This window comes from Aythya marila (genome assembly GCF_965140915.1).
Source record: "Aythya marila genome assembly, chromosome: 1".
Lineage (NCBI taxonomy): Eukaryota > Metazoa > Chordata > Aves > Anseriformes > Anatidae > Aythya > Aythya marila.
Window position 1 is genome coordinate 42,251,543 of NC_139042.1, and position 14,128 is coordinate 42,265,670.

Consider the following 14,128-nt stretch of genomic DNA (forward strand, 5'->3'; position numbering starts at 1 on the left):
TATAATGAACCTGTATGATCCCTAAGGAAATTGAATAAAGAATAGGATTTCCAATTTATATAGAAAATAAATCAGTGACATTATCAAAACATCTGCGGTTTTGAGCACATGCCTTTTTTTTTTTGTTGTTGTTAGCTCCAAAACAAATTTATTTCATATCATTTAACTAAAACTAATAATTTAATTTAAAAAACTATTATAATTTCTTTAAAGGACCATTTGTTTGGCTTCAGATATAAAATTGTCATCAGATGAAACATGTCAAAACTCCCTTTTCCTTCATCTGTTTTATCCAAGAGTTCAGCATAATAGGAGTGGTTAAGTAGATCAGAGCAGTTTTTGCTGGGATCTTTACATCCTCCCTATTTGAAATTCATGATTTTCTCATTTAGATATGGCTTAAACTGAAGACCTTAACTGTATCTCCTCAGCATGTGCCTATCTAAAGAGTGTGTTTGATATGCACTGCCACAGAGCTTGTGGTTAAGTTTCCTCTGAAAGGTATCTGACTTGTTCACATCATTGCATGTTAAAAATGGACCCAAGCATGTGGGAATATTTGTGGGATCAACCTCCATACTTCACCAGAATGACCATGGCGATGTAACCACAGACTTCAGTGGGAAGCAATGCTGGATGAGTTTCCAACAGAGACAAAATTTAATTTGATGAACTTAGATGGCAGTAAACCATGTAAACCACACTACCTACATGATAGTGACTTGAACCACAGAAATTTGAGGGAGCTTCTTAAGCTCTCTCAAACTTATGTGAGGAAGCTAGCTTGTTATCTTATCAGGACAAGGCTGATAGTAGTAAAATAGCTACCAGGCAGCTAGATTGTTTCTAAAGAAAAAAGATAGAGCTGGAAAACTGGCTTGGAATTGAAAGCCTCATTTCTGTTCAGCCTGCACTCATACCACAGGTGTTTAAAACCCATGGGTTTTTAGGGTCTGCTTTATTTAAGACAGAACTGCAAGTATGTAGGCCACTTAGTACCAGGTAACATTAATGGTTTTATTCACAGATAAAGTTTATAAATAATGAAGTGGCCAGCTCAGGAAAAAAAAAAGGAGGAATCATGTTTATCTTCTGTTCAGTCCTTTTCTTTTCTTTTCTTTTCTTTTCTTTTCTTTTCTTTTCTTTTCTTTTCTTTTCTTTTCTTTTCTTTTCTTTTCTTTTCTTTTCTTTTCTTTTCTTTTCTTTTCTTTTTTCTTCTCTTCTCTTCTCTTCTCTTCTCTTCTCTTCTCTTCTCTTCTCTTCTTTTCGGGTGGCATCAGATAAAAATCACAAAAACTAAATATCATTTTTGACAAAAAGGAGGTGAAGGGGAAAGAGGGGAAAATAATTAATTTAAAAATACTACTTCAATCATTCTGCTGAAAATTATTGAATGCTTCATCAGTGATAAATGATGTTTTAGCTGACCCCTGATATTGGTTCAAAAAATTTTGTAATGTCTGTAAGGCATTATGAAACATGAAAGGTTTTTGAAACTGCAAGTTCCCACAGCTTCTGGACATACTTGCATACTGGAGCATTGCTTTAGTAGTAGAATCCTCAGTGGGAATATATAAAGAGCTTCTGAAAAAAAAAAAAAAATGGCACAAGGTTGTCCACTAGGCCATGGAAGAATTTGTGTCCCTCTTCCTCCTTTTCAGAAACCATAGTTCTCTGGAAGAGATGAAGAGATATTTTGATTCTTTTTCTTCAAATGTGCTTAAACAGGAATGTACAGAAGTAGCAAACTAAGCACAAAACTAAATTATACATGTATATGCATGTGTGTATTATAGAAATTGTCTCCTTCGATAAGCAAAGCTGTGTTTTGGAATGGATATGGATATACACTTTCAGAACATAGGCCACATATCACCAGGTTATATTGATTACAATACTATCACTGTGTAAAGAGACAAAACTGAGGCAGACTTTATAGACCAAAATCATATCATTGAAATGCAGTGTATTGATTGTTGTTTAATTGAAATATAACCCACAAGCTAAAAAGAAAAATATTTTAGATGTGCAAATTCTTTAACAGTAATTTGTACACATGCATCAAACACAAAAGCATTTAAGGTGGGATTTAATACCTGAAGCATTTAATACCCAAGTACGCACAACCTGACAGTGTGATGATACATATGCGTATTCATAGTGATACATTCCTTTAGTTTCCGTAGCTCTTTCTCTGTATAAGAGTGTTTTTCAAGCTTCAAACTAAATAATGCAATGTATGTTTGAATTTCCAAATAAGTTTATACTTTTAAAAGAACACAGCTAAAGTCTAGAAGCAAACAAATTTCTAGTCCAATTAGAAGTTCAGAAAAAAAATTACTAGAATATTCATTATTCACATTTCCTTAATTTCACTGGACAAGTACACTACAAATTAACCCAGAACTCATTATTACTTTGGAGACGAAAATTATTATTCATTTTCTGCCCTTCAAACAAGAAAACTTAGTTTGGTATGCTCTTAATTTTTCTACTAACATAAAATGGAATGGCTAATTTTTCAGCATTTGCTGTTCATTATTCACTAAAGAAAATTATCTGTTTTATAATTTATCATTGATGTTCTATTTATGTACCATGAGTGGTTGTCATGGTTTGTTTTTCATCTTTCAAAAATTAAAGATGAACTAGTTCTTTTGTTGTTATCCACAAATGAAAGAAATGAAAACTTGTTCTTCAGGTTTCAAAATCCACATATTTGTGCTGACAACATATTTCACTCTAAAGAGAAGTCACCTTCATTGTGAACTTTGCCTAGTTCCTGGTTTATTGGCTAATACTTTAGATAGTACATTTTGGGGAACACTACATAAATTACTGTTTGATCCTGAAAATTTGCATTATTTTATGAATACACTTACAATAAAGTTACATATTGATCAGTTTTAAAATCCTTTCATAACGATTTTCCAAAGTAGAAACAAAGATTTATAGACAGATACCTGTATTGAAAACTTAGCTTTCATAACTGCTACTCCTGATTTCTGTGTTGTCCTTACAACTGTTTGTAGGAAATAATAATAATAATTATAAAAAAATCAAGATGTTCAAATTCATAAACAATGATAAATTTTGCTGTGCATGCAGAAAAAGTTACTGAATAGTCATACCACAAGTTGGTGTAGACATTATCCTGAAGACAGTACTTCATGTATAGAAAGCCTAAGTTTGAGAATCTATCCTATGAATGACACTACAGCAGAGATGCAGGTGCCTATTCAAATGACTAAATATACATGACCAAAGACATCTTTGGTGTTTTAAATAATACAGATTTTTTACACAAAGTTGGCAGATGTGCCACAAAAAGTACAGAAGACTGCATCCTTTCTGAGCAGTAGTGAAAGGAAGGATACCCTGTGGAACTGAATATGGTCATCACAGCTGTCATTAGGAAATCAAATCGTTTCTCCCATGATGATGCTGTAGTTTGAGTTGTAGTTTCGTGATGGTGCTGTCGTAACACTGATGATACAGTAGTTTGGTATTTTGTCTCTGCCAACTCCACTTCTATATTCTATGACTACCAAAGAGTTTTTGGATAGACGCGTAAAGTTTTTAGATGGTAAAAATAATAATAATAATAATGATAAAATCTGAGTTCAGTCAAGCACAAGAAATGCCAAGATCAGTTCTGAGAATGTCTTCCAGTGATATATGTCAAATTCATGTAAGTTCTAGATTCATGCTTCTGTTATTTTATGAGCACTGATTCCCAAGAATCACTGATGCCTACCTTAATCGTGTTTGCCACAACCCATCTATGTGATCACCACCTGTGGTGTAGCAAGACTGGTCAGGCAGGAGATCCTTGGCTGATATCTGTCTTAATTCCTATATAAAAAGTTACATGGGTACATCCAAATTAGAAGCTAGTCCATCAGATTATATAGTTTACTGGTGTAAATTATATAGTAGATTATTATATAGTTTATTATGTAGATTATACAGTTTACTGGTGTCTCAAAAAACTTTGTTTATTGACAAGATGTGAAACTGAGTAGTGACAGACATGCATTGCAGCAAAAAGTTGATATTTTGAGATTGTCATTTAGGGAATTATTCAAAAGTGTAACATTGTATTTAAGTATGGTTGATAATTGGTGATAACACTACCAACATGCCTCTTATATTTAAGCACTCAAGGTATGTAGGAGTTAGGCATTCAAGTGACTTGTTCCAAGAAATTCAACTCCAAGAAAGTGGAGTCTCATCAGAAAATGAGTTGACTCCAGAGGGAAAGAAGACATTAACGATCCCAAATTCTTGGTAGCCAAACCAGATCCATATATTTTCTTAAAAAGAATTCTTCACAATAAACATCTGAAATAAATTTAATAAAAATGAAAAAAAAAAAGAGAGAGAAAAATGTATTGTGATACTAAAGCTTTTTATATGAGATTCCCAACTAATCACTGATAGTCATCTTAGTAACAAGTTTGTTCATTTACCTCTGCTTCAATAAACAGTAAAACAACCACAAAGATATTAATTACTTTCTGGGATAGTAAAATACTATTATCTTCAATTTTAGTGCATATTTACAGTATCATTTGCAAACCAACTGTGTAGCACACAAACAATACTCATTTTGTAACACAGAATTCCTTCTTGAAAATCACAGTATTAACACCCCCACGCTTGAAGAACTAATTTAACTGGGCGTGCAGCAAAAGTTTCACAATGTAGGTATTATAAATAAATAAATCAAAAACTCAAGAACATCAACATGTTCCACACCACATGTCAAATATGTTTTAGAACATCATAACATGTATTCCAGAGTGAGTTCAGCAAAAATTCTGCACAATGCACCAGTATCGTAATACTCTTTCCTGTAAAAGTAGTTGGCAACAAATGCATCCCAGCAAGTCTCACAGTCCCCATGCAACACAACACATTATTTGGATTGCAAGTATTGTGTAGCAACTGTGGCACACCCCGTATGTGATTTCTACAACTACTCAAACAATGGATTTTTCCGTTCATATCTATTATTTATGTCAAGGGTGGCTTTTCCCTTGGTAACCATTGATAGGCCTTCTAAACAGTTTAGGTGAGCTACATATTAATACATGCTAATGTTCTGAAGCAATAACTCTTCTGAACTGATACTACTATGGACTGTAATGAAATACATTGCAGACTATATTCAGCCCACAACGGGTGGAATATGGATTCTGCTGTCCTGATTTACATTTAAATAATGACTTGACTTATTGCTAATGAGATTCTAGAACTCTTATTTTGTTTTTTGTTTTAATATAGTTTGCATTATACAAATTTGTAGTTTTGATGGTTACTTTAGGTTTTTCATACTGAAAAAATACCCTTCTCTCTCTTTTCTTTATTTTTTTTTTTTTTTTTTTTGCTTGTTTTAATGTAAATTCATTAGTGCTGGCAACTTTCTCTTCAGTTCAGTTTTGAAAAATGGTGTCTACAGTGGATTTTGAACAATAAAAGAAGAAGAAAACATCTTGATTAATTTTATGTTGATCTAAACCTGCCCAATAAAAGGTCAATTTTTAATAAAATTATTGATAACATTTAATTCTACAAATGTGAGGAACTCATGCACTCTCTAGCTCTTCTGTTTCTAAAACATTGGAGATAAGAAGGAAGGAAGGAGTATATTTGGAATTTAAGTTGCCTTTTTTTTTTTTGTAAATATTTGCTTACTGTCTACTTCGTTATTCTATTTTCTTTCCCCTGGAGCTGTATAATATTTTTGTACTTATCCTTGCAGTGCCAAGTGAAGAGGGATGGAAGGATTTGTTCAAGGTCACCTGAGCAGTCTAAAATGATGCTGGAAAATGAATTTTACTAGTCCCAAGTTAACAAGTTATTAAATCACACTTCTCAGTGTAGCATTACATTCCAATTTGAATTTGGGGGTCCATGGACTATTTTTGATCTTTATTTTATGAACGCATGCAGAAAGATGGAAAGGATTGAAAGCAAGATGTCAACAATAAAAATAAAAAGGCCTTCTGTTATTGCTAAGATGTAAAAATAAATAAATAAAATAAAGAGCCACAAACAAGTTTAATTTCATATGAGAGAAAGGCAGGACTACCTGGCACAGAGCTTCTCTGTGCAACAGAAAAGTATTAAATCCCATTCTCTCAAGGATGCTACCAATTTGTATCAGTTCACTACCATATACAAAGTAAAAATCCCCTTTCAGTCTGCTGTTTGGTTACCAGCATTAGTCTAAGCATGTTAGTGATCCATGTTCAAAATAAGGAAGTAAATTTTGGCAAACATAATATTATTGCTACCTGATAATGAGGTCTTATTTAAAAATAACAGAGCACATGAAAGCATATGGGTGTGAATTTCCCTCTGAGAAAAGGGAGCAGATCAGCTCTCTTTCCCTAGCTCTTTTCTCCCTTTGCAAGAATGTGGATACTTAATGATGTATTCATAAAAAATGTCCCAAAAGCTATGGTTTTGGAGGAGAGGAAGGGAAGTGCAGCTTTGTACATTAAATATTAAATGTTTGAACATGTTTAAATTTCCTTTGCCCTCTTACCTTTCGTATGTTGTTTTTTCTTTTTCTTTTTTTTTTTTCTTTTTAATATATTTATTTTTTTTTCCTGCAATATGAACTATATCTGAGTTCTTGTCAAGCCTGGGCTCTTTTTGTAGAACCTACTATGTGGACACAGCTGGGGCATGTGAATGCTTCTCAGAGATTTGGGAAGGAGACTTTTCGCCCTCTTTTTCTTATAGAATAAGATATGCCCATAGCCTCTTATATATTTCAGGTTTAGTTTTGTGACTTAGAGTTAACTTATACCTTTAAAGAAAGTAAATAAATAAATTTAAAAAAAAGGGAAGGGAAGGGAAGGGAAGGGGAGGGGAGGGGAGGGAAGGGAAGGGAAGGGAAGGGAAGGGAAGGGAAGGGAAGGGAAGGGAAGGGAAGGGAAGGGAAGGGAAGGGAAGGGAAGGGAAGGGAAGGGAAGGGAAGGGAAGGGAAGGGAAGGGAAGGGAAGGGAAGGGAAGGGAAGGGAAGGGAAGGGAAGGGAAGGGAAGGGAAGGGAAGGGAAGGGAAGGGAAGGGAAGGGAAGGGAAGGGAAGGGAAGGGAAGGGAAGGGAAGGGAAGGGAAGGGAAGGGAAGGGAAGGGAAGGGAAGGGAAGGGAAGGGAAGGGAAGGGAAGAGAAAGAAGAGAAGAGAAGAGAAGAAGAGAAGAGAAGAGAAGAGAAGAGAAGAGAAGAGAAGAGAAGAGAAGAGAAGAGAAGAGAAGAGAAGAGAAGAGAAGAGAAGAGAAGAGAAGAGAAGAGAAGAGAAGAGAAGAGAAGAGAAGAGAAGAGAAGAGAAGAGAAGAGAAGAGAAGAGAAGAGAAGAGAAGAGAAGAGAAGAGAAGAGAAAGAAGAGAAAAGAAGAGAAAAGAAAAGAAAAGAAAAGAAAAGAAAAGAAAAGAAAAGAAAAGAAAAGAAAAGAAAAGAAAAGAAAAGAAAAGAAAAGAAAAGAAAAGAAAAGAAAAGAAAAGAAAAGAAAAATAATTTAGTTCAGTTCTATGAATAACTGGGCACTTAACATCCCAATTCTGATCCCAGTAAAAGAGTAATTCCCTTGAAGTCAGTGAAATGGTGCTGGATTTACCTCAGGGCAGAATTTGGCCCCCCACTAGTGATCCAGCTATTAATAGCTTTGCATTGAGAAAAATCATTCAATAAAATAATTACCTGTCTTGTCAGTGGAACCATTTTTTTAATGTCCTACATAAAATCCTTAGACCAAAATTCAAAGCTATGTAGAATAAATTAATTAATTGGGGAATTAATTGGGCCATGTTGCCTTTTTTAAAACTAAGCTGTGTTTTAGTTATATTTTGTTATGTGCCCAGAGGCTCCTGGGCATGGGTGCCCTATAAATACAAATGGATAACATATTATTATTAATAATAAAGGTACCACAAAATAGTTTCACTGCTTTTTCTATGCAGCTCTTAGAACAATCACAGTTGAGGGGCAGTGAAGAAACAGTCCGGGTTGTGAGAACATGCTGTGGAGAAGATTGTTTTGCCAACAGCGAGGACTATGTTTCAAGTCATTGTTCTCCCCTTCTCCTTCACCCTCCTCCCTGGTCCTTCACAGACCTTCATCTCTGTTCCTGCTTGGCAGCATCTGGTAGTTCCCATTTCCATTCAACTTGCATTCTCTCTGATGTGATTCCTGCAGGAGCTGATCTCAGGCAGCTCCTCCTTCCAAGCTCTACTCCTCTCTCAGGCCTGAAAATCTTCTGGTCTTCTCTGCTCAACCCCAGTCCCACTACACATACACAAGGTGTATGGGGTGAAATCCCATGGAGCTGCAACACTTTATCTTTCATTCTTCCCTCTCTTTTATAAGCTATATATTTTAGTGTGTGTGTGTGTATGTGTGTGTGTGTGTTTCCCAGAGTTTATGAAAATATATCTTATATATACATATATATTTTTTTAACACTTAAAAAGAATCTTTTGACTTCACCAATTCTTTATGTAAAAACCCTCCTGGCATTTTGACAGCAAATGATTAAAAGCCTTTCTCAGTATGTTACAAGTAAATATGAATTTTAACAAGTAAACTTACAGAAATGAAATATTCTATTGTTGTCTAATGCTAAACTAGCTGTCAAGTTTCAGACACTTGCACTTAGTATAAGGAATGATTAGAATGAAGGTATGTTAAAAAGAAATACAGTCCAGGTTTTACCTATGTGTTGCAGATATAAAATTGGGATTTATAGATTCTTTGGATGATATCAGGAGTAAAGTGGTGATTCTGCTCTGGGATTTTACATTTTGCTCCACAAATTAGTATATATCATGTGCCTCCGTTTGTGTCTTGCACACAGCAGTTCTCAACAAGTTTCCAAGTCAGGGTAGAGGAGAAACTTTGTTAAAAACAGTGTATAGACTATAGAAAATACTTAAAAATTACTTTTTACAATCTTACAGGAGGAGACAGTGAGAGAAAGACTTGAAGTGTCAGCTAGGAAGAGAAGCTGAGAGGTCAAGAATTTTAGCAGCTTTCTGATGGGAATGTGGGAAAGGAAAGGGAGGGATGGGTACTGCTTAAAAATGCAGATGAAAGGAATAAAGCAAATGATTAAATGGAAGGTACTGGATGAGCTGTCAGAGGCACACTGTGAAGTCGTAAGAGAAAGCGAGGCCTCTTCACCTAAGCAGAGGGAACAATGACAGAACATGGTTGAAATAGCATTTATATTCTTCACTTGCAATCCCTCCCTTTTTATCTGCTTTCTAATCACTGTGAAGAATACTAGTATCCTATCTGTCACTCAGGCGCATAATCCCAATGTCATTGATGACTAAGGTATCATTAACCTTCTAGCAATTTCTTCAACAGATCTAGCAGTTTCTTGTTGCACAATATCTCTTACATACAGATTTTTCCACCCATTCATCTTTTTTGCTGGTGTTCATTGTCTAACACACACAAAGTTAAAAGTCCTTTTCATTGATCTTGACAAATGCTTCCTTGGCCTGTTTTTACCCCTCCAAAGTGCTGCATTTACCTAGCTCATCATTTTGGCCAGCTCTTGGAATTCTTTGATGGCTCCCTCATCTCTATTAAATGAAAGTTTAAGTATTTCTTTTTATCTCCAAAGCCCTGCACAATCTTCTCTTTCATTTAATTCTCAGAGGTGGACCAAAGGTGCCAGTTCACATGGTGTTATATTTTCAAGAAAGCAGCTTATCATACTTACCAGTATTGTCTTACTGCTTCCTTGTATTCCCCTATCTGTCAGTATCCGTGTGTGATCCATCTATATCTTGTAAGTGCTACTTGATGGGACTGGGATTTTTGTGCCATTTTAACATATAGTGCTCAGTACGCTGAAATGCTCATCTGCATCTGAAGTTCTTAGTAAGTTGTTACAATATTCTTACAGTAAAATATAGTATCATATAGTGTCATAATAGAATATTTAACTCTATGGTGCAACACAACAGCAAGAAAATGAAAACAAGAAGGGTAAAAAGCTGAAGAAATAGCTGTCAGTTATCAGAGTTACTCTGAAGATCAAAACTAAAGGAAGTCTGCACATGTGAGCATCTTGGTTTGAGGTGGATGAACAGAAGACTTCCTTTAGAATTGTCTCTCATACCAAACACGCTTAAGCACCAAATGGTGTCATCTGTAAGATTTAGTTCTCTGCATCAGACCTTAAGAGCTGAAGTAGCAGACTAGATGTGAAAAATCATAACCTTCTTGGACACGAACTGTTCTCAAGATGTGCTAGCTCTTTTGTAATGCCGTTAGTAGCACTTCCCTAATTTTAGTGTTGTTTTTTACAGAACTGCCTCTACACTTGTGAAAGAAGCAGGTTGTGGACCAGTGAATTACTTAGATTTATCAATATTCAAGTGTTACTTAACAACACTTTGATTACACCAAAGTTTGTAAGCAGATATTAATCATTTACTACTCCTGATAAATTAGGCCTAATTACTCTGAATGTAACATTATATCATGTTTTCTTGGTGATGTTTTGAATCATATTGTTTTCATAGGTCACATCTTTAAATGTCAGTCTTGAACAATCTAAATAGTTCTGTGATAACACTAGATTTCCGAAGATGTCATGTTAGTGTTTAAGACAGAGCTCCCTTTAGATAAGTTTTGCTTCAATGTCACATGAACTCAGACAAGTTCAGAAATGAGAAGCTAGGAGTAAAACACTGCACATGCATATGGTGGAGTCTGATCTACTAAGTTTTATGTTGTTCTCTTTGGAAAAGAGAAAACGAAAAAATCATTTCTATGCTTATGATCAGAAATATCAAGACAATTTATACATTAGACTTCTAGCTTGCCTTGTGAGGTATTGGAATTTGTATTCTGAAGAGAGCAAAATGGGATTGGGATTAGGATGCTAAATAGATACATGGATAAATGCACAAAAGTCTTTTTTCTATTCTTTTTTCTTTCTGAAAGGTCATCATATAAGCAATTGAAGTCTGATATAATCTCACAGACTATGTTAATGGATCTATATCCAAAGTATCTCTGAAAGTTATAATGAGTTCAGTTTTAGAGAAACTTTTGCAAACCTTACCCTAAGATCTGGAATCTGATATCTCTCTACAACACTCCACTCCAGGGTTAATTGTCTAACTTGAGAGCTACTGATGCTATCCCATATCAAAGGGGGTTAAAATGAAAAGAGAAGAAAAAGAAAATATTAAAAGAGAGTCAAAGGTCTCAGTACCAAGTCACTAGTTTATATTCTTTTCCCTGAGCTCTTTCTGCATCACAACTCTACACACCTTTTCAAAACCTACGATTTCTTTTTTTTTTTTTTTTTTTCCCATTTGGAAAAGAAAGTAAAAATTGTGTGAAGAATAATGTGAAGCACTGTCTTCAGACTAGATTTAAACTCACACTTGGCCTAATTTTAGTTTATAAAATTCCTTTGAGAAACTAACTAAAATTTAATATGGGAAGGTGTGTATAACGCAACTATTATAAAGAAATTCAGACATTACTTTGATATCCTGGAAGACAGATTTTGAATTAAGGAGAATGCATGCAATAAAAATGTTACCAAAATTATTAGCATAAGTAACTGAAAAAATGTGATTATAAGAAGGTAAAGTAGTTTAACACACGACTACATTCATAAGTATGAAATATTATAATTCTATTGTCTATTCTTCCTGTGAGAAGTTAGCTCCTTCAGGAATGTCTTAATGAATAATAAAACTGACTTGATTTTCCCACTGCAGTCAACTTTGCTGTCAGGCTATTAATGATTCATAATGACTGTATGCTTAATAGTTTTATGCCAGATAAAAGCCATCCAACAGAAGCAAGTAGCCAGTGTCACTCTTGCAACTGCTCTCTTGATATTTTCAGTACTATTGGTAAAAACAATCTCTAAAAATGCAGAACAGCTGAGCTGAAATGGGAAAATGGTTTTAAATCACTCAATAACATCAGTGCTGAAGTCGTATAAAATTCTTTATTGTGTTACCTCTGCTGTAGAAGAAAACACAGAGGACTAGATTGCATGCTGTTTGTAAAAGTTGTCATATTTTCCTATTCATATAATTTCATATTCTTGGATATTTTATTTTCATAATGCAGTGATTTGGATAACAGAACTAGCCAATGCTTAAATGAGAACACAATGTGTACTCTGAGAATAGCTGAGCAGAATAACACTCAAATCAGTTCTGCACAAGATGATAAACACCCGGACCGCTCTGAAGCTGTAGGAGTTTATCTACTGTATATGTAAATGTTTTTCTTTGCTTTGAGGAAAGCCTTTGCAAGAACAATGTCCTTTAACAAAGGTCTAAAAATGCATGTGAAAGCCAAACATAATAACATTGTTATTCTGCCACTTATTAACAGAACAACGGGTCTTACAACAATTAGATATGAATATTGCAAACTGAATTTAATATTAAGCTGTCTTTGAAATGCCACTTTGCAGCAGGTTTTCAAATGCTTAAAGCACAGCAGGAGGCTAACTCCATCTTCAAATATTAAATCAAAACCTTTTTCTAACCTGATAAATCTTTCTGAAAGCAAGTTCTCTTATTCAAGAGAGAATTATTAAACTAACAGGCAAGAAAACTGAACCTCCCAGCTTATTCTTGGCACAAGGTATATACCCACAATGATTAAAAACAATAATGAAAAGGATTAACAACATTTTAGAATAGTATCTGAGAACATTCTTAACCAAACATAGGTTATAAATTGCTAATAAGTCCAGTGAATTGGAAACAGCACATACTTAAGCATAGTCCCACTCTCTCAGCTAGAAATTTCACATTAAATACAAGTCACTCAGCAATGTTGCATTCGTTGATCCCTACAGCCAGTTTCATGCCATTGAAAAGATCAAAGATCTCCAGGAAATGGTAAATGCAATGGCACATCACTTAAGAATACCACAGAAGAATCACAGAGACACATTCTGTGCTTGAATACCTGCTCCTAATAGCAGCAGGAACTGCATGCAGTCTTGATATATTTGGCCCATATTAGTGACAGAAACCACTTATTAAGCTATATAAAACAATACATCTCACAGATTTCAGTCCAATCCACTTTTTAATGTCCCAAGTGAAAAAGCTTCCCTTGGAAGAAAGCCTAATAGAGACAATTGGCAGGAAATATACCTGGTTATTTTCCCTTCATTTATCTACCTTTTTCCCAGTCTTAGTGCAGTCGTGCCAGGATTTGTATCAGCCAATTCTTTTCCGTCCCTGGCAGTTCCAGGACATTTTAATGTTATGTTTTTCCTTTAAACATTGCTACCCAAGTCTCCAACATTTAGCTTACTAATTTCCACCCCCGCTACCCAGTGTCAACAATTGCTTGTTACCTAATTACCTTGGCTCTTTCCAAACTGCAATTCTGATCATGAAATACCCAGGAAGGAATGCACTGCCTTAGATGGGATCACACCAGAGTCCTAGTGAAAAGGAGTACTATCTTCATACACTGTGGTGAAGTGCTTTGCTCCAAAACTAGGATGGCATTCTTTGGCTGTCACATCACAGTTCAAGTTCATGTTTAATGTCCTTCAACACACATAAAATCCTTTTAGTTTCTGTCTTCCCTTCAGTGTTGGTATTTCAGATTATTTTGCTTTTGCTAATTCACACCAGCTCAGCATGTAACTGACTTTGCTGTTTTCTATCCTAATCTCTCTGGGATGCCTTTTATTACTCTTCTGTCCTTGTCATTAATCCCCTCAATGCATTTACTGTCTCTTCCAAATTATTAATGCAAAGGTCAGATAGAAGACTGAACCCAAACCCCACCAATATTCCATAAGCTATTTCCCCATATCAGGAAAAAAAATAAAAATAAAAATAATAATAATAATAATAAAAAAAAACAATAATTAGTTGTCTCACATATAATTTTCAATCATTCAGCTTGTAATTCTCATGACTATGTTCCTTTCTTTTTTTTTTTTTTTTTTTTTTTTAATATATATATATATATGAAACCAAAATTTGCATACATTTCATTTGCTGTTCTCTTTGCTTTCCTTTGGACTATTTCCATAGCACTACAACATTTCTCTGTGATTACACTAAATGCATGACCTCAAAAAACCTACCAC

At 34.7% G+C, this 14,128-nt stretch overlaps 1 long non-coding RNA gene across 1 annotated transcript; it reads right to left on the reverse strand.

Moving 5' to 3' along the window:
• Nucleotides 1-274: 274 nt before the first annotated feature.
• Nucleotides 275-13,290, reverse strand: LOC309891868. Its single transcript, XR_014319560.1, has 3 exons — nucleotides 13,173-13,290; nucleotides 3,758-3,855; nucleotides 275-1,674 (listed from the first exon to the last, which is right to left on the reverse strand). It is a non-coding gene; the product is annotated as an uncharacterized lncRNA (long non-coding RNA).
• Between the last annotated feature and the right edge of the window lie 838 nt (nucleotides 13,291-14,128).